Source organism: Pimephales promelas, chromosome 3, assembly GCF_988280905.1.
Source record: "Pimephales promelas chromosome 3, fPimPro1.hap1.1, whole genome shotgun sequence".
Classification (NCBI taxonomy): Eukaryota; Metazoa; Chordata; class Actinopteri; order Cypriniformes; family Leuciscidae; genus Pimephales; species Pimephales promelas.
The window spans coordinates 45,716,637-45,736,636 of NC_142771.1; the positions used below are offsets into that span (position 1 = coordinate 45,716,637).

The 20,000-nt window shown below is 43.1% G+C and overlaps 68 non-coding genes across 68 annotated transcripts in view; all 68 read left to right on the forward strand.

The window, feature by feature from the left end:
- The first annotated feature begins 1,131 nt into the window (after positions 1-1,131).
- On the forward strand, positions 1,132-1,250 carry LOC148987033 (5S ribosomal RNA). The gene has a single exon (XR_016167103.1). It is a non-coding gene; the product is annotated as a 5S ribosomal RNA (ribosomal RNA).
- A 5,935-nt stretch (positions 1,251-7,185) lies between these two features.
- Positions 7,186-7,304, forward strand: LOC120459390 (5S ribosomal RNA). The gene has a single exon (XR_005617506.2). It is a non-coding gene; the product is annotated as a 5S ribosomal RNA (ribosomal RNA).
- Positions 7,305-7,367: 63 nt separating this feature from the next.
- On the forward strand, positions 7,368-7,486 carry LOC120459125 (5S ribosomal RNA). The gene has a single exon (XR_005617267.2). It is a non-coding gene; the product is annotated as a 5S ribosomal RNA (ribosomal RNA).
- A 63-nt stretch (positions 7,487-7,549) lies between these two features.
- On the forward strand, positions 7,550-7,668 carry LOC120459688 (5S ribosomal RNA). Its single transcript, XR_005617788.1, has one exon. It is a non-coding gene; the product is annotated as a 5S ribosomal RNA (ribosomal RNA).
- A 63-nt stretch (positions 7,669-7,731) lies between these two features.
- LOC148987034 (5S ribosomal RNA) lies at positions 7,732-7,850 on the forward strand. The gene has a single exon (XR_016167105.1). It is a non-coding gene; the product is annotated as a 5S ribosomal RNA (ribosomal RNA).
- A 171-nt stretch (positions 7,851-8,021) lies between these two features.
- Positions 8,022-8,140, forward strand: LOC148987035 (5S ribosomal RNA). The gene has a single exon (XR_016167106.1). It is a non-coding gene; the product is annotated as a 5S ribosomal RNA (ribosomal RNA).
- A 63-nt stretch (positions 8,141-8,203) lies between these two features.
- Positions 8,204-8,322, forward strand: LOC148987036 (5S ribosomal RNA). Its single transcript, XR_016167107.1, has one exon. It is a non-coding gene; the product is annotated as a 5S ribosomal RNA (ribosomal RNA).
- A 63-nt stretch (positions 8,323-8,385) lies between these two features.
- LOC148987037 (5S ribosomal RNA) lies at positions 8,386-8,504 on the forward strand. The gene has a single exon (XR_016162827.1). It is a non-coding gene; the product is annotated as a 5S ribosomal RNA (ribosomal RNA).
- Positions 8,505-8,567: 63 nt separating this feature from the next.
- Positions 8,568-8,686, forward strand: LOC148987038 (5S ribosomal RNA). The gene has a single exon (XR_016167108.1). It is a non-coding gene; the product is annotated as a 5S ribosomal RNA (ribosomal RNA).
- Positions 8,687-8,749: 63 nt separating this feature from the next.
- On the forward strand, positions 8,750-8,868 carry LOC148987039 (5S ribosomal RNA). The gene has a single exon (XR_016167109.1). It is a non-coding gene; the product is annotated as a 5S ribosomal RNA (ribosomal RNA).
- Positions 8,869-8,931: 63 nt separating this feature from the next.
- On the forward strand, positions 8,932-9,050 carry LOC148987040 (5S ribosomal RNA). Its single transcript, XR_016163572.1, has one exon. It is a non-coding gene; the product is annotated as a 5S ribosomal RNA (ribosomal RNA).
- A 63-nt stretch (positions 9,051-9,113) lies between these two features.
- Positions 9,114-9,232, forward strand: LOC148987041 (5S ribosomal RNA). Its single transcript, XR_016167110.1, has one exon. It is a non-coding gene; the product is annotated as a 5S ribosomal RNA (ribosomal RNA).
- A 63-nt stretch (positions 9,233-9,295) lies between these two features.
- On the forward strand, positions 9,296-9,414 carry LOC148987042 (5S ribosomal RNA). Its single transcript, XR_016161386.1, has one exon. It is a non-coding gene; the product is annotated as a 5S ribosomal RNA (ribosomal RNA).
- Positions 9,415-9,578: 164 nt separating this feature from the next.
- On the forward strand, positions 9,579-9,697 carry LOC148987043 (5S ribosomal RNA). The gene has a single exon (XR_016167111.1). It is a non-coding gene; the product is annotated as a 5S ribosomal RNA (ribosomal RNA).
- A 63-nt stretch (positions 9,698-9,760) lies between these two features.
- On the forward strand, positions 9,761-9,879 carry LOC148987044 (5S ribosomal RNA). Its single transcript, XR_016167112.1, has one exon. It is a non-coding gene; the product is annotated as a 5S ribosomal RNA (ribosomal RNA).
- A 63-nt stretch (positions 9,880-9,942) lies between these two features.
- Positions 9,943-10,061, forward strand: LOC148987045 (5S ribosomal RNA). Its single transcript, XR_016167113.1, has one exon. It is a non-coding gene; the product is annotated as a 5S ribosomal RNA (ribosomal RNA).
- Positions 10,062-10,124: 63 nt separating this feature from the next.
- Positions 10,125-10,243, forward strand: LOC148987046 (5S ribosomal RNA). The gene has a single exon (XR_016167115.1). It is a non-coding gene; the product is annotated as a 5S ribosomal RNA (ribosomal RNA).
- Positions 10,244-10,306: 63 nt separating this feature from the next.
- LOC148987047 (5S ribosomal RNA) lies at positions 10,307-10,425 on the forward strand. The gene has a single exon (XR_016167116.1). It is a non-coding gene; the product is annotated as a 5S ribosomal RNA (ribosomal RNA).
- Positions 10,426-10,488: 63 nt separating this feature from the next.
- Positions 10,489-10,607, forward strand: LOC148987048 (5S ribosomal RNA). Its single transcript, XR_016167117.1, has one exon. It is a non-coding gene; the product is annotated as a 5S ribosomal RNA (ribosomal RNA).
- Positions 10,608-10,670: 63 nt separating this feature from the next.
- On the forward strand, positions 10,671-10,789 carry LOC148987049 (5S ribosomal RNA). The gene has a single exon (XR_016167118.1). It is a non-coding gene; the product is annotated as a 5S ribosomal RNA (ribosomal RNA).
- A 63-nt stretch (positions 10,790-10,852) lies between these two features.
- On the forward strand, positions 10,853-10,971 carry LOC148987050 (5S ribosomal RNA). The gene has a single exon (XR_016163921.1). It is a non-coding gene; the product is annotated as a 5S ribosomal RNA (ribosomal RNA).
- A 63-nt stretch (positions 10,972-11,034) lies between these two features.
- Positions 11,035-11,153, forward strand: LOC148987051 (5S ribosomal RNA). The gene has a single exon (XR_016167119.1). It is a non-coding gene; the product is annotated as a 5S ribosomal RNA (ribosomal RNA).
- A 63-nt stretch (positions 11,154-11,216) lies between these two features.
- LOC148987052 (5S ribosomal RNA) lies at positions 11,217-11,335 on the forward strand. The gene has a single exon (XR_016167120.1). It is a non-coding gene; the product is annotated as a 5S ribosomal RNA (ribosomal RNA).
- A 63-nt stretch (positions 11,336-11,398) lies between these two features.
- On the forward strand, positions 11,399-11,517 carry LOC148987053 (5S ribosomal RNA). Its single transcript, XR_016161137.1, has one exon. It is a non-coding gene; the product is annotated as a 5S ribosomal RNA (ribosomal RNA).
- A 63-nt stretch (positions 11,518-11,580) lies between these two features.
- On the forward strand, positions 11,581-11,699 carry LOC148987054 (5S ribosomal RNA). The gene has a single exon (XR_016167121.1). It is a non-coding gene; the product is annotated as a 5S ribosomal RNA (ribosomal RNA).
- A 63-nt stretch (positions 11,700-11,762) lies between these two features.
- Positions 11,763-11,881, forward strand: LOC148987055 (5S ribosomal RNA). Its single transcript, XR_016167122.1, has one exon. It is a non-coding gene; the product is annotated as a 5S ribosomal RNA (ribosomal RNA).
- Positions 11,882-11,944: 63 nt separating this feature from the next.
- Positions 11,945-12,063, forward strand: LOC148987056 (5S ribosomal RNA). The gene has a single exon (XR_016167123.1). It is a non-coding gene; the product is annotated as a 5S ribosomal RNA (ribosomal RNA).
- Positions 12,064-12,126: 63 nt separating this feature from the next.
- Positions 12,127-12,245, forward strand: LOC148987057 (5S ribosomal RNA). The gene has a single exon (XR_016167124.1). It is a non-coding gene; the product is annotated as a 5S ribosomal RNA (ribosomal RNA).
- Positions 12,246-12,308: 63 nt separating this feature from the next.
- Positions 12,309-12,427, forward strand: LOC148987058 (5S ribosomal RNA). Its single transcript, XR_016167126.1, has one exon. It is a non-coding gene; the product is annotated as a 5S ribosomal RNA (ribosomal RNA).
- A 170-nt stretch (positions 12,428-12,597) lies between these two features.
- Positions 12,598-12,716, forward strand: LOC148987059 (5S ribosomal RNA). The gene has a single exon (XR_016167127.1). It is a non-coding gene; the product is annotated as a 5S ribosomal RNA (ribosomal RNA).
- Positions 12,717-12,779: 63 nt separating this feature from the next.
- LOC148987060 (5S ribosomal RNA) lies at positions 12,780-12,898 on the forward strand. Its single transcript, XR_016167128.1, has one exon. It is a non-coding gene; the product is annotated as a 5S ribosomal RNA (ribosomal RNA).
- Positions 12,899-12,961: 63 nt separating this feature from the next.
- On the forward strand, positions 12,962-13,080 carry LOC148987061 (5S ribosomal RNA). Its single transcript, XR_016162828.1, has one exon. It is a non-coding gene; the product is annotated as a 5S ribosomal RNA (ribosomal RNA).
- A 63-nt stretch (positions 13,081-13,143) lies between these two features.
- LOC148987062 (5S ribosomal RNA) lies at positions 13,144-13,262 on the forward strand. The gene has a single exon (XR_016167129.1). It is a non-coding gene; the product is annotated as a 5S ribosomal RNA (ribosomal RNA).
- A 63-nt stretch (positions 13,263-13,325) lies between these two features.
- On the forward strand, positions 13,326-13,444 carry LOC148987063 (5S ribosomal RNA). The gene has a single exon (XR_016167130.1). It is a non-coding gene; the product is annotated as a 5S ribosomal RNA (ribosomal RNA).
- A 63-nt stretch (positions 13,445-13,507) lies between these two features.
- On the forward strand, positions 13,508-13,626 carry LOC148987064 (5S ribosomal RNA). Its single transcript, XR_016163574.1, has one exon. It is a non-coding gene; the product is annotated as a 5S ribosomal RNA (ribosomal RNA).
- Positions 13,627-13,689: 63 nt separating this feature from the next.
- Positions 13,690-13,808, forward strand: LOC148987065 (5S ribosomal RNA). Its single transcript, XR_016167131.1, has one exon. It is a non-coding gene; the product is annotated as a 5S ribosomal RNA (ribosomal RNA).
- A 63-nt stretch (positions 13,809-13,871) lies between these two features.
- On the forward strand, positions 13,872-13,990 carry LOC148987066 (5S ribosomal RNA). The gene has a single exon (XR_016161387.1). It is a non-coding gene; the product is annotated as a 5S ribosomal RNA (ribosomal RNA).
- A 164-nt stretch (positions 13,991-14,154) lies between these two features.
- LOC148987067 (5S ribosomal RNA) lies at positions 14,155-14,273 on the forward strand. The gene has a single exon (XR_016167132.1). It is a non-coding gene; the product is annotated as a 5S ribosomal RNA (ribosomal RNA).
- Positions 14,274-14,336: 63 nt separating this feature from the next.
- On the forward strand, positions 14,337-14,455 carry LOC148987068 (5S ribosomal RNA). Its single transcript, XR_016167133.1, has one exon. It is a non-coding gene; the product is annotated as a 5S ribosomal RNA (ribosomal RNA).
- A 63-nt stretch (positions 14,456-14,518) lies between these two features.
- Positions 14,519-14,637, forward strand: LOC148987069 (5S ribosomal RNA). The gene has a single exon (XR_016167134.1). It is a non-coding gene; the product is annotated as a 5S ribosomal RNA (ribosomal RNA).
- Positions 14,638-14,700: 63 nt separating this feature from the next.
- On the forward strand, positions 14,701-14,819 carry LOC148987070 (5S ribosomal RNA). The gene has a single exon (XR_016167135.1). It is a non-coding gene; the product is annotated as a 5S ribosomal RNA (ribosomal RNA).
- A 63-nt stretch (positions 14,820-14,882) lies between these two features.
- LOC148987071 (5S ribosomal RNA) lies at positions 14,883-15,001 on the forward strand. Its single transcript, XR_016167137.1, has one exon. It is a non-coding gene; the product is annotated as a 5S ribosomal RNA (ribosomal RNA).
- Positions 15,002-15,064: 63 nt separating this feature from the next.
- LOC148987072 (5S ribosomal RNA) lies at positions 15,065-15,183 on the forward strand. The gene has a single exon (XR_016167138.1). It is a non-coding gene; the product is annotated as a 5S ribosomal RNA (ribosomal RNA).
- A 63-nt stretch (positions 15,184-15,246) lies between these two features.
- Positions 15,247-15,365, forward strand: LOC148987073 (5S ribosomal RNA). The gene has a single exon (XR_016167139.1). It is a non-coding gene; the product is annotated as a 5S ribosomal RNA (ribosomal RNA).
- Positions 15,366-15,428: 63 nt separating this feature from the next.
- Positions 15,429-15,547, forward strand: LOC148987074 (5S ribosomal RNA). Its single transcript, XR_016163922.1, has one exon. It is a non-coding gene; the product is annotated as a 5S ribosomal RNA (ribosomal RNA).
- A 63-nt stretch (positions 15,548-15,610) lies between these two features.
- Positions 15,611-15,729, forward strand: LOC148987075 (5S ribosomal RNA). Its single transcript, XR_016167140.1, has one exon. It is a non-coding gene; the product is annotated as a 5S ribosomal RNA (ribosomal RNA).
- Positions 15,730-15,792: 63 nt separating this feature from the next.
- LOC148987076 (5S ribosomal RNA) lies at positions 15,793-15,911 on the forward strand. The gene has a single exon (XR_016167141.1). It is a non-coding gene; the product is annotated as a 5S ribosomal RNA (ribosomal RNA).
- A 63-nt stretch (positions 15,912-15,974) lies between these two features.
- Positions 15,975-16,093, forward strand: LOC148987077 (5S ribosomal RNA). Its single transcript, XR_016163316.1, has one exon. It is a non-coding gene; the product is annotated as a 5S ribosomal RNA (ribosomal RNA).
- A 63-nt stretch (positions 16,094-16,156) lies between these two features.
- On the forward strand, positions 16,157-16,275 carry LOC148987078 (5S ribosomal RNA). Its single transcript, XR_016167142.1, has one exon. It is a non-coding gene; the product is annotated as a 5S ribosomal RNA (ribosomal RNA).
- A 63-nt stretch (positions 16,276-16,338) lies between these two features.
- On the forward strand, positions 16,339-16,457 carry LOC148987079 (5S ribosomal RNA). The gene has a single exon (XR_016167143.1). It is a non-coding gene; the product is annotated as a 5S ribosomal RNA (ribosomal RNA).
- A 63-nt stretch (positions 16,458-16,520) lies between these two features.
- LOC148987080 (5S ribosomal RNA) lies at positions 16,521-16,639 on the forward strand. The gene has a single exon (XR_016167144.1). It is a non-coding gene; the product is annotated as a 5S ribosomal RNA (ribosomal RNA).
- Positions 16,640-16,702: 63 nt separating this feature from the next.
- On the forward strand, positions 16,703-16,821 carry LOC148987081 (5S ribosomal RNA). The gene has a single exon (XR_016167145.1). It is a non-coding gene; the product is annotated as a 5S ribosomal RNA (ribosomal RNA).
- A 63-nt stretch (positions 16,822-16,884) lies between these two features.
- Positions 16,885-17,003, forward strand: LOC148987082 (5S ribosomal RNA). The gene has a single exon (XR_016167146.1). It is a non-coding gene; the product is annotated as a 5S ribosomal RNA (ribosomal RNA).
- A 171-nt stretch (positions 17,004-17,174) lies between these two features.
- Positions 17,175-17,293, forward strand: LOC148987083 (5S ribosomal RNA). The gene has a single exon (XR_016167148.1). It is a non-coding gene; the product is annotated as a 5S ribosomal RNA (ribosomal RNA).
- Positions 17,294-17,356: 63 nt separating this feature from the next.
- Positions 17,357-17,475, forward strand: LOC148987084 (5S ribosomal RNA). Its single transcript, XR_016167149.1, has one exon. It is a non-coding gene; the product is annotated as a 5S ribosomal RNA (ribosomal RNA).
- A 63-nt stretch (positions 17,476-17,538) lies between these two features.
- Positions 17,539-17,657, forward strand: LOC148987085 (5S ribosomal RNA). The gene has a single exon (XR_016167150.1). It is a non-coding gene; the product is annotated as a 5S ribosomal RNA (ribosomal RNA).
- A 63-nt stretch (positions 17,658-17,720) lies between these two features.
- LOC148987086 (5S ribosomal RNA) lies at positions 17,721-17,839 on the forward strand. Its single transcript, XR_016167151.1, has one exon. It is a non-coding gene; the product is annotated as a 5S ribosomal RNA (ribosomal RNA).
- Positions 17,840-18,011: 172 nt separating this feature from the next.
- Positions 18,012-18,130, forward strand: LOC148987087 (5S ribosomal RNA). Its single transcript, XR_016167152.1, has one exon. It is a non-coding gene; the product is annotated as a 5S ribosomal RNA (ribosomal RNA).
- Positions 18,131-18,193: 63 nt separating this feature from the next.
- LOC148987088 (5S ribosomal RNA) lies at positions 18,194-18,312 on the forward strand. Its single transcript, XR_016167153.1, has one exon. It is a non-coding gene; the product is annotated as a 5S ribosomal RNA (ribosomal RNA).
- A 63-nt stretch (positions 18,313-18,375) lies between these two features.
- On the forward strand, positions 18,376-18,494 carry LOC148987089 (5S ribosomal RNA). Its single transcript, XR_016167154.1, has one exon. It is a non-coding gene; the product is annotated as a 5S ribosomal RNA (ribosomal RNA).
- A 63-nt stretch (positions 18,495-18,557) lies between these two features.
- LOC148987090 (5S ribosomal RNA) lies at positions 18,558-18,676 on the forward strand. Its single transcript, XR_016167155.1, has one exon. It is a non-coding gene; the product is annotated as a 5S ribosomal RNA (ribosomal RNA).
- Positions 18,677-18,739: 63 nt separating this feature from the next.
- LOC148987091 (5S ribosomal RNA) lies at positions 18,740-18,858 on the forward strand. The gene has a single exon (XR_016167156.1). It is a non-coding gene; the product is annotated as a 5S ribosomal RNA (ribosomal RNA).
- A 63-nt stretch (positions 18,859-18,921) lies between these two features.
- LOC148987092 (5S ribosomal RNA) lies at positions 18,922-19,040 on the forward strand. The gene has a single exon (XR_016167157.1). It is a non-coding gene; the product is annotated as a 5S ribosomal RNA (ribosomal RNA).
- A 63-nt stretch (positions 19,041-19,103) lies between these two features.
- Positions 19,104-19,222, forward strand: LOC148987093 (5S ribosomal RNA). The gene has a single exon (XR_016167159.1). It is a non-coding gene; the product is annotated as a 5S ribosomal RNA (ribosomal RNA).
- Positions 19,223-19,393: 171 nt separating this feature from the next.
- Positions 19,394-19,512, forward strand: LOC148987094 (5S ribosomal RNA). Its single transcript, XR_016167160.1, has one exon. It is a non-coding gene; the product is annotated as a 5S ribosomal RNA (ribosomal RNA).
- Positions 19,513-19,575: 63 nt separating this feature from the next.
- LOC148987095 (5S ribosomal RNA) lies at positions 19,576-19,694 on the forward strand. Its single transcript, XR_016167161.1, has one exon. It is a non-coding gene; the product is annotated as a 5S ribosomal RNA (ribosomal RNA).
- Positions 19,695-19,757: 63 nt separating this feature from the next.
- Positions 19,758-19,876, forward strand: LOC148987096 (5S ribosomal RNA). The gene has a single exon (XR_016162829.1). It is a non-coding gene; the product is annotated as a 5S ribosomal RNA (ribosomal RNA).
- Positions 19,877-19,939: 63 nt separating this feature from the next.
- The window catches only part of LOC148987097 (5S ribosomal RNA), a 119-nt gene continuing 58 nt past the window's right edge, over positions 19,940-20,000 (forward strand). The window contains exon 1 of the ribosomal RNA XR_016163398.1: positions 19,940-20,000. This exon is cut by the window's right edge and continues 58 nt beyond it. This is a non-coding gene — a ribosomal RNA (5S ribosomal RNA).

A 20,000-nucleotide genomic window follows, 5' to 3' on the forward strand; every position in this document is an offset into this window, starting at 1 on the left:
AATGTTTTAGAAGGTACGGAAGGAATAGTATGTAACGATGGAAGGATGGTTGATTTTAAAAGTAATGACAAACAACATGCTTTTAAAGATGGTATTTTAAAGATGTTTTATTCTTGTTTATGTAAAGATGTTTTTATCACACCAAGAGCAGAAGGATATTGGCAAAGATTATATCCAAGCATGGAAATTAAGAAAACATGGCAAAATTTAAGAGCTTGGTGGAAAAGCCCAATTTTGGAAAACTTTGATTACATTTTAAGGCATAATTGTTTACTAAGTGAAATGAGACTGTGTAAAATTGGAATGGCAAGGGATGCAATATGCAAGGTATGCAAGAGGGAAGATGAGGGTTTGTTACATATTTTCTTTAAATGCACAGGTTTAAAATGTTTTATTAAAAAAATAAAAGAAATGACAAGTAAATTGGGGGTAGAACAAAGATGTATTAATGAAGAATGGGAAACAATGTTGTTATTTGGTTTTAAAGGGAATGTTAAGAATAAGTGTTTTTTAAATCTAGTATTAACCATCGCTAGATTTGTAATTTGGAGCAGAAGAAACATGGTCAAACAAAAGAAAACAAGAATACCTGTGTGTAAACTATTCAAGGTAAAGATGTGTTTTATTTTAAATGTTTTATTTGATTATTGTAATATGTATCAAGAGAAAGATGTATTTGTCAAAAATTTTGTACATGGTAACCCATTTATTGAATTGACATGTTTCCGTTTTGATGTATTATTGCCAGAATGTGATTCAGACTGTTTTTAAATGTATTAAAATGTTTTAAATAGAAATAAAAAAAAAAAAAAAAAAAAAAAGAAAAAAAAAGAACGCCCGAACTCGTCTGATCTCGGAAGCTAAGCAGGGTCGGGCCTGGTTAGTACTTGGATGGGAGACCGCCTGGGAATACCAGGTGCTGTAAGCTTTATATAGTTTACTAGAAAAAAAAAAAAAAAAAAAAAAAAAAAGAACGCCCGAACTCGTCTGATCTCGGAAGCTAAGCAGGGTCGGGCCTGGTTAGTACTTGGATGGGAGACCGCCTGGGAATACCAGGTGCTGTAAGCTTTATATAGTTTACTACCCTAATGTTCTAACCATTCAAATAGCCCAATTTTGGCAGCAGATTTCGCTTACGGCCATACCACCTTGAGAACGCCCGAACTCGTCTGATCTCGGAAGCTAAGCAGGGTCGGGCCTGGTTAGTACTTGGATGGGAGACCGCCTGGGAATACCAGGTGCTGTAAGCTTTATATAGTTTACTACCCTAATGTTTTAACTATTCAAATAGCCCAATTTTGGCAGCAGATTTCGCTTACGGCCATACCACCTTGAGAACGCCCGAGTGGTACGATCCAGGAAGTTGTGTGGCAGTAGTTGGGAGAGGAAGGCTCTCCTCCATTTTGTTTTCTTTTATTTGTGTTTGTTTTTGTGAGTTTTTATTACTTCAAGTTAGTTTTTTTTTTTTTTTTTTTGTTTTTTTTGTTTTTTTTTTTAACCACCTAACAGCAGCTTTTGCTGGCTGGAAGGTGGTTATTTTTATTTTTTCTCAAAAATGGATGGATTAATGGCAAACGACACTGGACCGGGAAGAGGAACACGAACGGCAAACGACTCTGGACTGGCTCGAGGAACACGCACGGCAAAAGACACTGGACTGGATAGAGGAACACGCATGGCAAACGACACTGGACTGGCTGGAGAGAAACGCTTGGCAAACGACACTGGACTGGATTATCGACAACGAGCTGGACATGATGGGAGAGACAAGTTTGCAGGAAGGAAGTATTTAAAGGAGGCAACGATCATTTTGAATGTGGAGAATGTCAATGAGGTGAGAGCGGCGGATATTATCAAGGCAGTGGTGGATAAATGTGGACATGGCAAAATTCTGGCATTAAGACCAAGACAAGGTAAAGAATATGAACTAACAATGGAAAATGAAGAAACATGTGAGGATTTGATGGATGGACTGAACATAAAAGGAGTAAATTGTGAAATTAAAAGACTGCAAAATAGAGACTATGTTGTTTCCTTCATGCACCTGCCCGTCTACCTGGAGGATAGAGAAATTATTGAAAAATTGGAGGGATGGGGAGTTGATCCCATATCAAAAATTAAAAGAAGATGCTACCCGGGCACCGAAATCGAGGATGGAACGAGGTTCCTTAAAGTAAGGTTCCCGAAAGAGGTGGCATCATTGCCCTACAGCACAAGGCTGGAAACGGCAGAAGGGCAGCAGTATTTTAGGGTGATGCACAGTCACCAGGTGAAGACCTGTCGGCTGTGCATGAGCCCAGACCATCTGCTAAAAGAGTGCCCAGACTTTAAATGCCACAAATGCGGAGAAAGAGGACACTTCGCAAGAGACTGTAATGCAGCCAGGTGCCCGGAGTGTCAGAAAATTTTAAATAAATGTGTGTGTATGGAGGAGGAAGAGGAAGGAGGTAGGGAGCTTCAGGTGGACGGACAGGTGCATGAAGGAAACAACGAGGAGGAAAGACAAACTGATGTGGTACAAGAGGAACAAGTTATGCAGCAAAAAGAAATGGAAGAAGGAACGAGCAACAGAGAGGAAGAAGGAGAGCAAGAGAACAATAAAGATAAAGAACAAACAATGGAACAGGACATGCAATGGTCAGCAATGGGAACATCGGACAGTGGTAAAAGGTATCGGGATGAGATGGAGAAAAAAGAAATTAAGATGGACAACACGGAGAACAACAGAGAAGTGAGAGGACAAATAAGAAGAAGATCATCAAAGTTTGAGCCAAATTTGGAAAATGCACGAAAAAAGACTACAATAAGGAGCAGAGATGGAAGTACAAACAGATATGACGTGTTAAAGGACCTTGAGGGAGAAAATGGAGACTAATGGTTTTTAGGTATTTATTTTTCTTTTTTTTAATGGTTTTAAGCTGTGTTACTTTTAATGCAAGAGGACTGATGGACATGGGCAAATTTGAAAGAGTGAAAGAAAAGTGTAGAGGAGAAGATGTCATTGTTTTACAAGAGACAAATTGGAAAGAGAGTGTGATGATGGAATATAAAAAGAAATGGGAAGGGGATATTTTATATAATAATGGGGAAGGTAGGCTTGGAAGAGGGGTGGCGTTTTTAATGAGAAAGGATGCTTTTAATACAACCAGAGTGGTGTACACAGATAAGATTGGGAAATGCATGGCTGTGGAAGTAAATTACGAAGGATGTAAATTGATTTTAGTAAATGTACATGCACCAACGGAGGAGAAGGAAAAGAAAGAGTTTTTTAATATTTTAAGAAGTATTGTAAAGGACTATAAGAAAGTGATAATGATGGGGGATTTTAACACGGTTTTTAGTAAACAAGACATGGCAGAAGGAATGGTTTTTAGAACAGATACAGGGAGAAAAGAATTAAAAGCTTTAATGGGAGAAAATAATATGATAGATGTGTGGAGAGAAAGAAATGAAAAGAAAAAAGAATTTTCAAGAAGACAAATAGTAGGGCAGTTTGTGTGTAGGACAAGAATTGATTATGTTTTGTGTACAAGGAATATGGAGGATTTTATTGAAGACATTAAGTATGAAGACACAAGTTTCAGTGATCACAAGTTTTTATTTTTTAAAATAGACGGGAATAAAGTGCAAAGAGGGCCAGGAATATGGGTTTTAAATACAAAAATGTTAGAAAATGAAGACTATATCTTAAAGGTTAAAGAAATTATAGAAAAAGAAAGGGAAAATGAAATATATGAAGAAAATAAAAGAATATGGTGGGAGAACGTAAAGTTTTTAATAAAAAAATTTTCGATAAAGTATGGTAGTATAATATGCAAATGCAAAAAATACAAAGAAAAAGAAATAAAGGAAAGCTTAGAAGAAGAATTGAATAAAGGAAATAAAGATGTACAAAAGATAAAAGAAATGGAGGAAAAACTGAAAGAAATAGAGGAAAAAGAATATGAGGGAGCGAGATTAAGAAGCAAAGCTAAATATACGGTGGAGGGAGAAAAATGCACAAAGTTCTTTTTTGATTTGGAAAAAAAGAAAGGAAAAGCAGAAACGATAAAACAGATAAGAGGAAAAAATGGGGAAATTGTAGAAGGGAATGAAAAGATTTTAGAAGAAATAAAGGATTTTTATGAAAATCTTTTTACTACAAGGGGTGTAGACGAAAACAAAAAAAGGGAATTGTTGAAGCAGATAAAAGCAAAAATTAGCGAGGAAGATAAAAAAGAATGTAATCAAGAAATCAGAGAAGAAGAGATAGAAAGAGCAATACAGCAGCTGAATAAAAAGAAAAGTCCAGGAATAGATGGTTTGGGAAATGAATTTTACATGTGTTTTAAAGAGATTTTAACCAAAATATTAAAGGAAGTTTTCAAAGAAATTTTTGAAGAAGAAGAAGTCAATGAAAGAATGGGGATGGGGATAACAAAGCTGATATATAAAAGTAAGGGAGAAAAGGTAGATTTAAAAAACTACAGACCGATCACAATGCTGAACACAGATTTTAAAATCTTAGCAAAAGTTTTAGCAAACAGGTTAAAAGAAGTAATGCCAAGTATAATCAAAACAAACCAAGCGTACGGAGTAAAAGGAAGGGATATAGCGGATACGACAATGAGCATAAGAGACACAATATGGTACATGAAAGAAAAGAATGAAAATGGATATGTAATAAGTCTTGATTTTGAAAAAGCTTTTGATAGAGTGGAACACCGGTTTTTATTTGATGTTTTAAAGGAATTTGGTTTCGGGGGAGATTTTATCAAATGGATAAAGATTTTATATAAGGGTGCTTTAACAAGAATAAAATGTAATGGTTTTTTAACAGAGTGTTTTAAAATCACAAGATCAATAAGACAGGGTTGTCCGCTTTCAGCATTATTATATTCACTTGTATCAGAGCCGTTGGGATTGGCGATAAAGCAAAAAGAAGAAATAACTGGTATTGAAATTGAGGAAAAAAAAGCAGAAGGGAAGGTTTTTCAATATGCTGATGATACAACGATAATAGTAAAAGGAAAGGAGAGCGTCAAAGAAGTTATGAAGTGTGTAGAAGACTATTGTAAAGGATCGGGAGGTAAAGTAAATGAGGATAAGACAGTATATATGAGATTTGGTGAAGCAATGATTTTAAGGGATTGTTTTAAGTTCAAGGAAGTAGAAGAAATGAGGATTTTAGGAATTTTAATGGGGAAAAATGAGAAGAAAGTTAGAGATGAAATGTGGGAGCAACTGGTCACAGAAATAGAAAGAAGGTTAAATTTTTGGAAATTGAGGAATTTAAACTTGAAGGGAAAGGTTTTAATATTGAACGTTTTAATGGTTTCTAAGCTGTGGTATGTTTTATACGTGTCGGAGATGCCGTTGTGGACAGAAAAGAGGTTGAAGAAATGTTTTCTTGACTTTTTATGGGAGGGGAAGCCAGCGAGAATAGCTTTTAACACGATTTTAGGGGCAGCAGACAAGGGGGGTTTAGGGTTAATGGATGTGGCACAAAGGAAAAATAGCTTGAGAGTGAAAACTGTGAAAAAATATCTACAAGAAGAGGGTAACGCAGAATGGAAAAAGACAATGGAATATTTTTTAAACAAATGTGGGAATTTTAACATGGGGGATGGAATTTTATGGATGAAAACGAAGATTTGGATGACAGAAGGGCTACCAGGTTTTTATAGAGAAATGTTTAGTGCGTGGGGAAAATTTTTAGACAAGGTCGAGTATGATCCACATGGGAGAGAAAACATTTTAAATCAACCTCTGTTCTTAAACAAAAACATTTTAAAGCAAGGTAAAGAAATGTTTTTAAAGAAATGGATGGAAGTGGGGATAACAAGGGTGAGAGATGTGTTATATGAATTCAAAGAAGGCTTTTTACCGACTCAATTTATTGTGGATGCAATGGAGGAGGCAAAAGAGGATTACAGTGAACAAGGAATAATTAACCAATTTGAATTAATTAAAAGTGCAATACCGAAAGAATGGATAAAAAGAATAGAAGGTATGGAAGGGGAGCCAAAAGAGAAATGTATTAATGTGAAATTGGACGGAAAACTGGATGATTTTAAGGAATGTACTGTGAAAATGATTTATTGTTCTTTTAGAGATGATGTTTTTAAAGAGCCGATTGTTAATGCATACTGGATGCAGCATTTCAAAGATTTAAAGAAAGAGAGCATATGGAGAAACATGAAGGGAAGATGTGTGGAAACTAAATTGGAATGTTTGGAGTATTTTATAAGGCATAAAGTTGTTTTTACTGATGCAATTTTAAACAAAATAGGAATTGAGCAAAATGCTATGTGTAAAGTGTGCCAGGAGAAGGAAGAGGGGATTTTACATATGTTTTTATATTGTAAAGAGCTGGAGGAATTTTTAAAGAAATGTAAATGTTTAATTAAGGATTTGACTGAGGAGTGGGATGAAAATGGAATGGAATGGAACAGAGTTGTGATGTTTGGGTGGGGAAAGAAGTGTCAAAACAAAAGTTTTATTAATCTGTGTGTCATGTTAATGAAAAGTGCAATATGGGAGAGAAGAACTGTGGCTAAAAAAGAAAAAATCATGTTGGATGTTTGGAGTGTGTTTAAAAGGAAAGCTGAAGTATATTTTGAAAGATTGTATGTGTATTTTAAAGGTGAAAATATGTTGAATTCTTTTTATGATGTTTTTACACCAAAAGTTGTTTATGTTTTAAAAGATCTACTGTGGAAGCTGCCGGGAGAAGAAGTCTTTTAAATGATGTACAAAAGCTAAAGATATGTAATGTAGAGATGTTTGTTCACATGATGTTTGGAAAATCTGTATTTTTTTAGTGTATTTCATTATTGTATTTTTTATTGTATTTTATTGATTGAAACTTCTTAATAAAAAAAAAAAAAAAAAAAGAACGCCCGAACTCGTCTGATCTCGGAAGCTAAGCAGGGTCGGGCCTGGTTAGTACTTGGATGGGAGACCGCCTGGGAATACCAGGTGCTGTAAGCTTTATGTAGTTTACTAAAAAAAAAAAAAAAAAAAAAAAAAAAAAAAAAAAAAAAGAACGCCCGAACTCGTCTGATCTCGGAAGCTAAGCAGGGTCGGGCCTGGTTAGTACTTGGATGGGAGACCGCCTGGGAATACCAGGTGCTGTAAGCTTTATATAGTTTACTACCCTAATGTTCTAACCATTCAAATAGCCCAATTTTGGCAGCAGATTTCGCTTACGGCCATACCACCTTGAGAACGCCCGAACTCGTCTGATCTCGGAAGCTAAGCAGGGTCGGGCCTGGTTAGTACTTGGATGGGAGACCGCCTGGGAATACCAGGTGCTGTAAGCTTTATATAGTTTACTACCCTAATGTTTTAACTATTCAAATAGCCCAATTTTGGCAGCAGATTTCGCTTACGGCCATACCACCTTGAGAACGCCCGAACTCGTCTGATCTCGGAAGCTAAGCAGGGTCGGGCCTGGTTAGTACTTGGATGGGAGACCGCCTGGGAATACCAGGTGCTGTAAGCTTTATATAGTTTACTACCCTAATGTTCTAACCATTCAAATAGCCCAATTTTGGCAGCAGATTTCGCTTACGGCCATACCACCTTGAGAACGCCCGAACTCGTCTGATCTCGGAAGCTAAGCAGGGTCGGGCCTGGTTAGTACTTGGATGGGAGACCGCCTGGGAATACCAGGTGCTGTAAGCTTTATATAGTTTACTACCCTAATGTTTTAACTATTCAAATAGCCCAATTTTGGCAGCAGATTTCGCTTACGGCCATACCACCTTGAGAACGCCCGAACTCGTCTGATCTCGGAAGCTAAGCAGGGTCGGGCCTGGTTAGTACTTGGATGGGAGACCGCCTGGGAATACCAGGTGCTGTAAGCTTTATTGTTTAAAAAAAAAAAAAAAAAAAAAGAGTCAATGAAATGTTTCAAAAATCCTAAATTGTCTTTTTTCCCCTCAAAATTCCTGAAATAGTCTCTCAGTTTCTTCAGAAAGCCTGAAAGAGTCTCTTTTTTTTCTTCTTCAAATAGCCCAATTTTGGCTGCAGATTTCGCTTACGGCCATACCACCTTGAGAACGCCCGAACTCGTCTGATCTCGGAAGCTAAGCAGGGTCGGGCCTGGTTAGTACTTGGATGGGAGACCGCCTGGGAATACCAGGTGCTGTAAGCTTTATGTAGTTTACTACCCTAATGTTCTAACCATTCAAATAGCCCAATTTTGGCAGCAGATTTCGCTTACGGCCATACCACCTTGAGAACGCCCGAACTCGTCTGATCTCGGAAGCTAAGCAGGGTCGGGCCTGGTTAGTACTTGGATGGGAGACCGCCTGGGAATACCAGGTGCTGTAAGCTTTATGTAGTTTACTACCCTAATGTTCTAACCATTCAAATAGCCCAATTTTGGCAGGAGATTTCGCTTACGACCATACCACCTTGAGAACGCCCGAACTCGTCTGATCTCGGAAGCTAAGCAGGGTCGGGCCTGGTTAGTACTTGGATGGGAGACCGCCTGGGAATACCAGGTGCTGTAAGCTTTATGTAGTTTACTACCCTAATGTTCTAACCATTCAAATAGCCCAATTTTGGCAGCAGATTTCGCTTACGGCCATACCACCTTGAGAACGCCCGAACTCGTCTGATCTCGGAAGCTAAGCAGGGTCGGGCCTGGTTAGTACTTGGATGGGAGACCGCCTGGGAATACCAGGTGCTGTAAGCTTTATATAGTTTACTACCCTAATGTTCTAACCATTCAAATAGCCCAATTTTGGCAGCAGATTTCGCTTACGGCCATACCACCTTGAGAACGCCCGAACTCGTCTGATCTCGGAAGCTAAGCAGGGTCGGGCCTGGTTAGTACTTGGATGGGAGACCGCCTGGGAATACCAGGTGCTGTAAGCTTTATATAGTTTACTACCCTAATGTTTTAACTATTCAAATAGCCCAATTTTGGCAGCAGATTTCGCTTACGGCCTAACCACCTTGAGAACGCCCGAACTCGTCTGATCTCGGAAGCTAAGCAGGGTCGGGCCTGGTTAGTACTTGGATGGGAGACCGCCTGGGAATACCAGGTGCTGTAAGCTTTATATAGTTTACTACCCTAATGTTCTAACCATTCAAATAGCCCAATTTTGGCAGCAGATTTCGCTTACGGCCATACCACCTTGAGAACGCCCGAACTCGTCTGATCTCGGAAGCTAAGCAGGGTCGGGCCTGGTTAGTACTTGGATGGGAGACCGCCTGGGAATACCAGGTGCTGTAAGCTTTATATAGTTTACTACCCTAATGTTTTAACTATTCAAATAGCCCAATTTTGGCAGCAGATTTCGCTTACGGCCATACCACCTTGAGAACGCCCGAACTCGTCTGATCTCGGAAGCTAAGCAGGGGCGGGCCTGGTTAGTACTTGGATGGGAGACCGCCTGGGAATACCAGGTGCTGTAAGCTTTATTGTTTAAAAAAAAAAAAAAGAGTCAATGAAATGTTTCAAAAATCCTAAATTGTCTTTTTTCCCCTCAAAATTCCTGAAATAGTCTCTCAGTTTCTTCAGAAAGCCTGAAAGAGTCTCTTTTTTTTCTTCTTCAAATAGCCCAATTTTGGCTGCAGATTTCGCTTACGGCCATACCACCTTGAGAACGCCCGAACTCGTCTGATCTCGGAAGCTAAGCAGGGTCGGGCCTGGTTAGTACTTGGATGGGAGACCGCCTGGGAATACCAGGTGCTGTAAGCTTTATGTAGTTTACTACCCTAATGTTCTAACCATTCAAATAGCCCAATTTTGGCAGCAGATTTCGCTTACGGCCATACCACCTTGAGAACGCCCGAACTCGTCTGATCTCGGAAGCTAAGCAGGGTCGGGCCTGGTTAGTACTTGGATGGGAGACCGCCTGGGAATACCAGGTGCTGTAAGCTTTATGTAGTTTACTACCCTAATGTTCTAACCATTCAAATAGCCCAATTTTGGCAGCAGATTTCGCTTACGGCCATACCACCTTGAGAACGCCCGAACTCGTCTGATCTCGGAAGCTAAGCAGGGTCGGGCCTGGTTAGTACTTGGATGGGAGACCGCCTGGGAATACCAGGTGCTGTAAGCTTTATATAGTTTACTACCCTAATGTTCTAACCATTCAAATAGCCCAATTTTGGCAGCAGATTTCGCTTACGGCCATACCACCTTGAGAACGCCCGAACTCGTCTGATCTCGGAAGCTAAGCAGGGTCGGGCCTGGTTAGTACTTGGATGGGAGACCGCCTGGGAATACCAGGTGCTGTAAGCTTTATATAGTTTACTACCCTAATGTTTTAACTATTCAAATAGCCCAATTTTGGCAGCAGATTTCGCTTACGGCCATACCACCTTGAGAACGCCCGAACTCGTCTGATCTCGGAAGCTAAGCAGGGTCGGGCCTGGTTAGTACTTGGATGGGAGACCGCCTGGGAATACCAGGTGCTGTAAGCTTTATATAGTTTACTACCCTAATGTTCTAACCATTCAAATAGCCCAATTTTGGCAGCAGATTTCGCTTACGGCCATACCACCTTGAGAACGCCCGAACTCGTCTGATCTCGGAAGCTAAGCAGGGTCGGGCCTGGTTAGTACTTGGATGGGAGACCGCCTGGGAATACCAGGTGCTGTAAGCTTTATGTAGTTTACTACCCTAATGTTCTAACCATTCAAATAGCCCAATTTTGGCAGCAGATTTCGCTTACGGCCATACCACCTTGAGAACGCCCGAACTCGTCTGATCTCGGAAGCTAAGCAGGGTCGGGCCTGGTTAGTACTTGGATGGGAGACCGCCTGGGAATACCAGGTGCTGTAAGCTTTATGTAGTTTACTACCCTAATGTTCTAACCATTCAAATAGCCCAATTTTGGCAGCAGATTTCGCTTACGACCATACCACCTTGAGAACGCCCGAACTCGTCTGATCTCGGAAGCTAAGCAGGGTCGGGCCTGGTTAGTACTTGGATGGGAGACCGCCTGGGAATACCAGGTGCTGTAAACTTTATGTAGTTTACTACCCTAATGTTCTAACCATTCAAATAGCCCAATTTTGGCAGCAGATTTCGCTTACGGCCATACCACCTTGAGAACGCCCGAACTCGTCTGATCTCGGAAGCTAAGCAGGGTCGGGCCTGGTTAGTACTTGGATGGGAGACCGCCTGGGAATACCAGGTGCTGTAAGCTTTATATAGTTTACTACCCTAATGTTCTAACCATTCAAATAGCCCAATTTTGGCAGCAGATTTCGCTTACGGCCATACCACCTTGAGAACGCCCGAACTCGTCTGATCTCGGAAGCTAAGCAGGGTCGGGCCTGGTTAGTACTTGGATGGGAGACCGCCTGGGAATACCAGGTGCTGTAAGCTTTATATAGTTTACTACCCTAATGTTCTAACCATTCAAATAGCCCAATTTTGGCAGCAGATTTCGCTTACGGCCATACCACCTTGAGAACGCCCGAACTCGTCTGGTCTCGGAAGCTAAGCAGGGTCGGGCCTGGTTAGTACTTGGATGGGAGACCGCCTGGGAATACCAGGTGCTGTAAGCTTTATATAGTTTACTACCCTAATGTTCTAACCATTCAAATAGCCCAATTTTGGCAGCAGATTTCGCTTACGGCCATACCACCTTGAGAACGCCCGAACTCGTCTGATCTCGGAAGCTAAGCAGGGTCGGGCCTGGTTAGTACTTGGATGGGAGACCGCCTGGGAATACCAGGTGCTGTAAGCTTTATATAGTTTACTACCCTAATGTTCTAACCATTCAAATAGCCCAATTTTGGCAGCAGATTTCGCTTACGGCCATACCACCTTGAGAACGCCCGAACTCGTCTGATCTCGGAAGCTAAGCAGGGTCGGGCCTGGTTAGTACTTGGATGGGAGACCGCCTGGGAATACCAGGTGCTGTAAGCTTTATATAGTTTACTACCCTAATGTTTTAACTATTCAAATAGCCCAATTTTGGCAGCAGATTTCGCTTACGGCCATACCACCTTGAGAACGCCCGAACTCGTCTGATCTCGGAAGCTAAGCAGGGTCGGGCCTGGTTAGTACTTGGATGGGAGACCGCCTGGGAATACCAGGTGCTGTAAGCTTTATATAGTTTACTACCCTAATGTTCTAACCATTCAAATAGCCCAATTTTGGCAGCAGATTTCGCTTACGGCCATACCACCTTGAGAACGCCCGAACTCGTCTGATCTCGGAAGCTAAGCAGGGTCGGGCCTGGTTAGTACTTGGATGGGAGACCGCCTGGGAATACCAGGTGCTGTAAGCTTTATATAGTTTACTACCCTAATGTTTTAACTATTCAAATAGCCCAATTTTGGCAGCAGATTTCGCTTACGGCCATACCACCTTGAGAACGCCCGAACTCGTCTGATCTCGGAAGCTAAGCAGGGTCGGGCCTGGTTAGTACTTGGATGGGAGACCGCCTGGGAATACCAGGTGCTGTAAGCTTTATTGTTTAAAAAAAAAAAAAAAAAAAAGAGTCAATGAAATGTTTCAAAAATCCTAAATTGTCTTTTTTCCCCTCAAAATTCCTGAAATAGTCTCTCAGTTTCTTCAGAAAGCCTGAAAGAGTCTCTTTTTTTTCTTCTTCAAATAGCCCAATTTTGGCTGCAGATTTCGCTTACGGCCATACCACCTTGAGAACGCCCGAACTCGTCTGATCTCGGAAGCTAAGCAGGGTCGGGCCTGGTTAGTACTTGGATGGGAGACCGCCTGGGAATACCAGGTGCTGTAAGCTTTATGTAGTTTACTACCCTAATGTTCTAACCATTCAAATAGCCCAATTTTGGCAGCAGATTTCGCTTACGGCCATACCACCTTGAGAACGCCCGAACTCGTCTGATCTCGGAAGCTAAGCAGGGTCGGGCCTGGTTAGTACTTGGATGGGAGACCGCCTGGGAATACCAGGTGCTGTAAGCTTTATGTAGTTTACTACCCTAATGTTCTAACCATTCAAATAGCCCAATTTTGGCAGGAGATTTCGCTTACGACCATACCACCTTGAGAACGCCCGAACTCGTCTGATCTCGGAAGCTAAGCAGGGTCGGGCCTGGTTAGTACTTGGATGGGAGACCGCCTGGGAATACCAGGTGCTGTAAGCTTTATGTAGTTTACTACCCTAATGTTCTAACCATTCAAATAGCCCAATTTTGGCAGCAGATTTCGCTTACGGCCATACCACCTTGAGAACGCCCGAACTCGTCTGATCTCGGAAGCTAAGCAGGGTCGGGCCTGGTTAGTACTTGGATGGGAGACCGCCTGGGAATACCAGGTGCTGTAAGCTTTATATAGTTTACTACCCTAATGTTCTAACCATTCAAATAGCCCAATTTTGGCAGCAGATTTCGCTTACGGCCATACCACCTTGAGAACGCCCGAACTCGTCTGATCTCGGAAGCTAAGCAGGGTCGGGCCTGGTTAGTACTTGGATGGGAGACCGCCTGGGAATACCAGGTGCTGTAAGCTTTATATAGTTTACTACCCTAATGTTTTAACTATTCAAATAGCCCAATTTTGGCAGCAGATTTCGCTTACGGCCTAACCACCTTGAGAACGCCCGAACTCGTCTGATCTCGGAAGCTAAGCAGGGTCGGGCCTGGTTAGTACTTGGATGGGAGACCGCCTGGGAATACCAGGTGCTGTAAGCTTTATATAGTTTACTACCCTAATGTTCTAACCATTCAAATAGCCCAATTTTGGCAGCAGATTTCGCTTACGGCCATACCACCTTGAGAACGCCCGAACTCGTCTGATCTCGGAAGCTAAGCAGGGTCGGGCCTGGTTAGTACTTGGATGGGAGACCGCCTGGGAATACCAGGTGCTGTAAGCTTTATATAGTTTACTACCCTAATGTTTTAACTATTCAAATAGCCCAATTTTGGCAGCAGATTTCGCTTACGGCCATACCACCTTGAGAACGCCCGAACTCGTCTGATCTCGGAAGCTAAGCAGGGGCGGGCCTGGTTAGTACTTGGATGGGAGACCGCCTGGGAATACCAGGTGCTGTAAGCTTTATTGTTTAAAAAAAAAAAAAAGAGTCAATGAAATGTTTCAAAAATCCTAAATTGTCTTTTTTCCCCTCAAAATTCCTGAAATAGTCTCTCAGTTTCTTCAGAAAGCCTGAAAGAGTCTCTTTTTTTTCTTCTTCAAATAGCCCAATTTTGGCTGCAGATTTCGCTTACGGCCATACCACCTTGAGAACGCCCGAACTCGTCTGATCTCGGAAGCTAAGCAGGGTCGGGCCTGGTTAGTACTTGGATGGGAGACCGCCTGGGAATACCAGGTGCTGTAAGCTTTATGTAGTTTACTACCCTAATGTTCTAACCATTCAAATAGCCCAATTTTGGCAGCAGATTTCGCTTACGGCCATACCACCTTGAGAACGCCCGAACTCGTCTGATCTCGGAAGCTAAGCAGGGTCGGGCCTGGTTAGTACTTGGATGGGAGACCGCCTGGGAATACCAGGTGCTGTAAGCTTTATGTAGTTTACTACCCTAATGTTCTAACCATTCAAATAGCCCAATTTTGGCAGCAGATTTCGCTTACGGCCATACCACCTTGAGAACGCCCGAACTCGTCTGATCTCGGAAGCTAAGCAGGGTCGGGCCTGGTTAGTACTTGGATGGGAGACCGCCTGGGAATACCAGGTGCTGTAAGCTTTATATAGTTTACTACCCTAATGTTCTAACCATTCAAATAGCCCAATTTTGGCAGCAGATTTCGCTTACGGCCATACCACCTTGAGAACGCCCGAACTCGTCTGATCTCGGAAGCTAAGCAGGGTCGGGCCTGGTTAGTACTTGGATGGGAGACCGCCTGGGAATACCAGGTGCTGTAAGCTTTATATAGTTTACTACCCTAATGTTTTAACTATTCAAATAGCCCAATTTTGGCAGCAGATTTCGCTTACGGCCATACCACCTTGAGAACGCCCGAACTCGTCTGATCTCGGAAGCTAAGCAGGGTCGGGCCTGGTTAGTACTTGGATGGGAGACCGCCTGGGAATACCAGGTGCTGTAAGCTTTATATAGTTTACTACCCTAATGTTCTAACCATTCAAATAGCCCAATTTTGGCAGCAGATTTCGCTTACGGCCATACCACCTTGAGAACGCCCGAACTCGTCTGATCTCGGAAGCTAAGCAGGGTCGGGCCTGGTTAGTACTTGGATGGGAGACCGCCTGGGAATACCAGGTGCTGTAAGCTTTATGTAGTTTACTACCCTAATGTTCTAACCATTCAAATAGCCCAATTTTGGCAGCAGATTTCGCTTACGGCCATACCACCTTGAGAACGCCCGAACTCGTCTGATCTCGGAAGCTAAGCAGGGTCGGGCCTGGTTAGTACTTGGATGGGAGACCGCCTGGGAATACCAGGTGCTGTAAGCTTTATGTAGTTTACTACCCTAATGTTCTAACCATTCAAATAGCCCAATTTTGGCAGCAGATTTCGCTTACGACCATACCACCTTGAGAACGCCCGAACTCGTCTGATCTCGGAAGCTAAGCAGGGTCGGGCCTGGTTAGTACTTGGATGGGAGACCGCCTGGGAATACCAGGTGCTGTAAACTTTATGTAGTTTACTACCCTAATGTTCTAACCATTCAAATAGCCCAATTTTGGCAGCAGATTTCGCTTACGGCCATACCACCTTGAGAACGCCCGAACTCGTCTGATCTCGGAAGCTAAGCAGGGTCGGGCCTGGTTAGTACTTGGATGGGAGACCGCCTGGGAATACCAGGTGCTGTAAGCTTTATATAGTTTACTACCCTAATGTTCTAACCATTCAAATAGCCCAATTTTGGCAGCAGATTTCGCTTACGGCCATACCACCTTGAGAACGCCCGAACTCGTCTGATCTCGGAAGCTAAGCAGGGTCGGGCCTGGTTAGTACTTGGATGGGAGACCGCCTGGGAATACCAGGTGCTGTAAGCTTTATATAGTTTACTACCCTAATGTTCTAACCATTCAAATAGCCCAATTTTGGCAGCAGATTTCGCTTACGGCCATACCACCTTGAGAACGCCCGAACTCGTCTGGTCTCGGAAGCTAAGCAGGGTCAGGCCTGGTTAGTACTTGGATGGGAGACCGCCTGGGAATACCAGGTGCTGTAAGCTTTATATAGTTTACTACCCTAATGTTCTAACCATTCAAATAGCCCAATTTTGGCAGCAGATTTCGCTTACGGCCATACCACCTTGAGAACGCCCGAACTCGTCTGATCTCGGAAGCTAAGCAGGGTCGGGCCTGGTTAGTACTTGGATGGGAGACCGCCTGGGAATACCAGGTGCTGTAAGCTTTATATAGTTTACTACCCTAATGTTCTAACCATTCAAATAGCCCAATTTTGGCAGCAGATTTCGCTTACGGCCATACCACCTTGAGAACGCCCGAACTCGTCTGATCTCGGAAGCTAAGCAGGGTCGGGCCTGGTTAGTACTTGGATGGGAGACCGCCTGGGAATACCAGGTGCTGTAAGCTTTATATAGTTTACTACCCTAATGTTTTAACTATTCAAATAGCCCAATTTTGGCAGCAGATTTCGCTTACGGCCATACCACCTTGAGAACGCCCGAACTCGTCTGATCTCGGAAGCTAAGCAGGGTCGGGCCTGGTTAGTACTTGGATGGGAGACCGCCTGGGAATACCAGGTGCTGTAAGCTTTATATAGTTTACTACCCTAATGTTCTAACCATTCAAATAGCCCAATTTTGGCAGCAGATTTCGCTTACGGCCATACCACCTTGAGAACGCCCGAACTCGTCTGATCTCGGAAGCTAAGCAGGGTCGGGCCTGGTTAGTACTTGGATGGGAGACCGCCTGGGAATACCAGGTGCTGTAAGCTTTATATAGTTTACTACCCTAATGTTTTAACTATTCAAATAGCCCAATTTTGGCAGCAGATTTCGCTTACGGCCATACCACCTTGAGAACGCCCGAACTCGTCTGATCTCGGAAGCTAAGCAGGGTCGGGCCTGGTTAGTACTTGGATGGGAGACCGCCTGGGAATACCAGGTGCTGTAAGCTTTATTGTTTAAAAAAAAAAAAAAAAAAAAAGAGTCAATGAAATGTTTCAAAAATCCTAAATTGTCTTTTTTCCCCTCAAAATTCCTGAAATAGTCTCTCAGTTTCTTCAGAAAGCCTGAAAGAGTCTCTTTTTTTTCTTCTTCAAATAGCCCAATTTTGGCTGCAGATTTCGCTTACGGCCATACCACCTTGAGAACGCCCGAACTCGTCTGATCTCGGAAGCTAAGCAGGGTCGGGCCTGGTTAGTACTTGGATGGGAGACCGCCTGGGAATACCAGGTGCTGTAAGCTTTATGTAGTTTACTACCCTAATGTTCTAACCATTCAAATAGCCCAATTTTGGCAGCAGATTTCGCTTACGGCCATACCACCTTGAGAACGCCCGAACTCGTCTGATCTCGGAAGCTAAGCAGGGTCGGGCCTGGTTAGTACTTGGATGGGAGACCGCCTGGGAATACCAGGTGCTGTAAGCTTTATATAGTTTACTACCCTAATGTTCTAACCATTCAAATAGCCCAATTTTGGCAGCAGATTTCGCTTACGGCCATACCACCTTGAGAACGCCCGAACTCGTCTGATCTCGGAAGCTAAGCAGGGTCGGGCCTGGTTAGTACTTGGATGGGAGACCGCCTGGGAATACCAGGTGCTGTAAGCTTTATATAGTTTACTACCCTAATGTTTTAACTATTCAAATAGCCCAATTTTGGCAGCAGATTTCGCTTACGGCCATACCACCTTGAGAACGCCCGAACTCGTCTGATCTCGGAAGCTAAGCAGGGTCGGGCCTGGTTAGTACTTGGATGGGAGACCGCCTGGGAATACCAGGTGCTGTAAGCTTTATTGTTTAAAAAAAAAAAAAAAAAAAAAAGAGTCAATGAAATGTTTCAAAAATCCTAAATTGTCTTTTTTCCCCTCAAAATTCCTGAAATAGTCTCTCAGTTTCTTCAGAAAGCCTGAAAGAGTCTCTTTTTTTTCTTCTTCAAATAGCCCAATTTTGGCTGCAGATTTCGCTTACGGCCATACCACCTTGAGAACGCCCGAACTCGTCTGATCTCGGAAGCTAAGCAGGGTCGGGCCTGGTTAGTACTTGGATGGGAGACCGCCTGGGAATACCAGGTGCTGTAAGCTTTATGTAGTTTACTACCCTAATGTTCTAACCATTCAAATAGCCCAATTTTGGCAGCAGATTTCGCTTACGGCCATACCACCTTGAGAACGCCCGAACTCGTCTGATCTCGGAAGCTAAGCAGGGTCGGGCCTGGTTAGTACTTGGATGGGAGACCGCCTGGGAATACCAGGTGCTGTAAGCTTTATATAGTTTACTACCCTAATGTTCTAACCATTCAAATAGCCCAATTTTGGCAGCAGATTTCGCTTACGGCCATACCACCTTGAGAACGCCCGAACTCGTCTGATCTCGGAAGCTAAGCAGGGTCGGGCCTGGTTAGTACTTGGATGGGAGACCGCCTGGGAATACCAGGTGCTGTAAGCTTTATATAGTTTACTACCCTAATGTTTTAACTATTCAAATAGCCCAATTTTGGCAGCAGATTTCGCTTACGGCCATACCACCTTGAGAACGCCCGAACTCGTCTGATCTCGGAAGCTAAGCAGGGTCGGGCCTGGTTAGTACTTGGATGGGAGACCGCCTGGGAATACCAGGTGCTGTAAGCTTTATATAGTTTACTACCCTAATGTTCTAACCATTCAAATAGCCCAATTTTGGCAGCAGATTTCGCTTACGGCCATACCACCTTGAGAACGCCCGAACTCGTCTGATCTCGGAAGCTAAGCAGGGTCGGGCCTGGTTAGTACTTGGATGGGAGACCGCCTGGGAATACCAGGTGCTGTAAGCTTTATATAGTTTACTACCCTAATGTTTTAACTATTCAAATAGCCCAATTTTGGCAGCAGATTTCGCTTACGGCCATACCACCTTGAGAACGCCCGAACTCGTCTGATCTCGGAAGCTAAGCAGGGTCGGGCCTGGTTAGTACTTGGATGGGAGACCGCCTGGGAATACCAGGTGCTGTAAGCTTTATATAGTTTACTACCCTAATGTTTTAACTATTCAAATAGCCCAATTTTGGCAGCAGATTTCGCTTACGGCCATACCACCTTGAGAACGCCCGAACTCGTCTGATCTCGGAAGCTAAGCAGGGTCGGGCCTGGTTAGTACTTGGATGGGAGACCGCCTGGGAATACCAGGTGCTGTAAGCTTTATTGTTTAAAAAAAAAAAAAAAAAAAAAGAGTCAATGAAATGTTTCAAAAATCCTAAATTGTCTTTTTTCCCCTCAAAATTCCTGAAATAGTCTCTCAGTTTCTTCAGAAAGCCTGAAAGAGTCTCTTTTTTTTCTTCTTCAAATAGCCCAATTTTGGCTGCAGATTTCGCTTACGGCCATACCACCTTGAGAACGCCCGAACTCGTCTGATCTCGGAAGCTAAGCAGGGTCGGGCCTGGTTAGTACTTGGATGGGAGACCGCCTGGGAATACCAGGTGCTGTAAGCTTTATGTAGTTTACTACCCTAATGTTCTAACCATTCAAATAGCCCAATTTTGGCAGCAGATTTCGCTTACGGCCATACCACCTTGAGAACGCCCGAACTCGTCTGATCTCGGAAGCTAAGCAGGGTCGGGCCTGGTTAGTACTTGGATGGGAGACCGCCTGGGAATACCAGGTGCTGTAAGCTTTATGTAGTTTACTACCCTAATGTTCTAACCATTCAAATAGCCCAATTTTGGCAGGAGATTTCGCTTACGACCATACCACCTTGAGAACGCCCGAACTCGTCTGATCTCGGAAGCTAAGCAGGGTCGGGCCTGGTTAGTACTTGGATGGGAGACCGCCTGGGAATACCAGGTGCTGTAAGCTTTATGTAGTTTACTACCCTAATGTTCTAACCATTCAAATAGCCCAATTTTGGCAGGAGATTTCGTTTACGACCATACCACCTTGAGAACGCCCGAACTCGTCTGATCTCGGAAGCTAAGCAGGG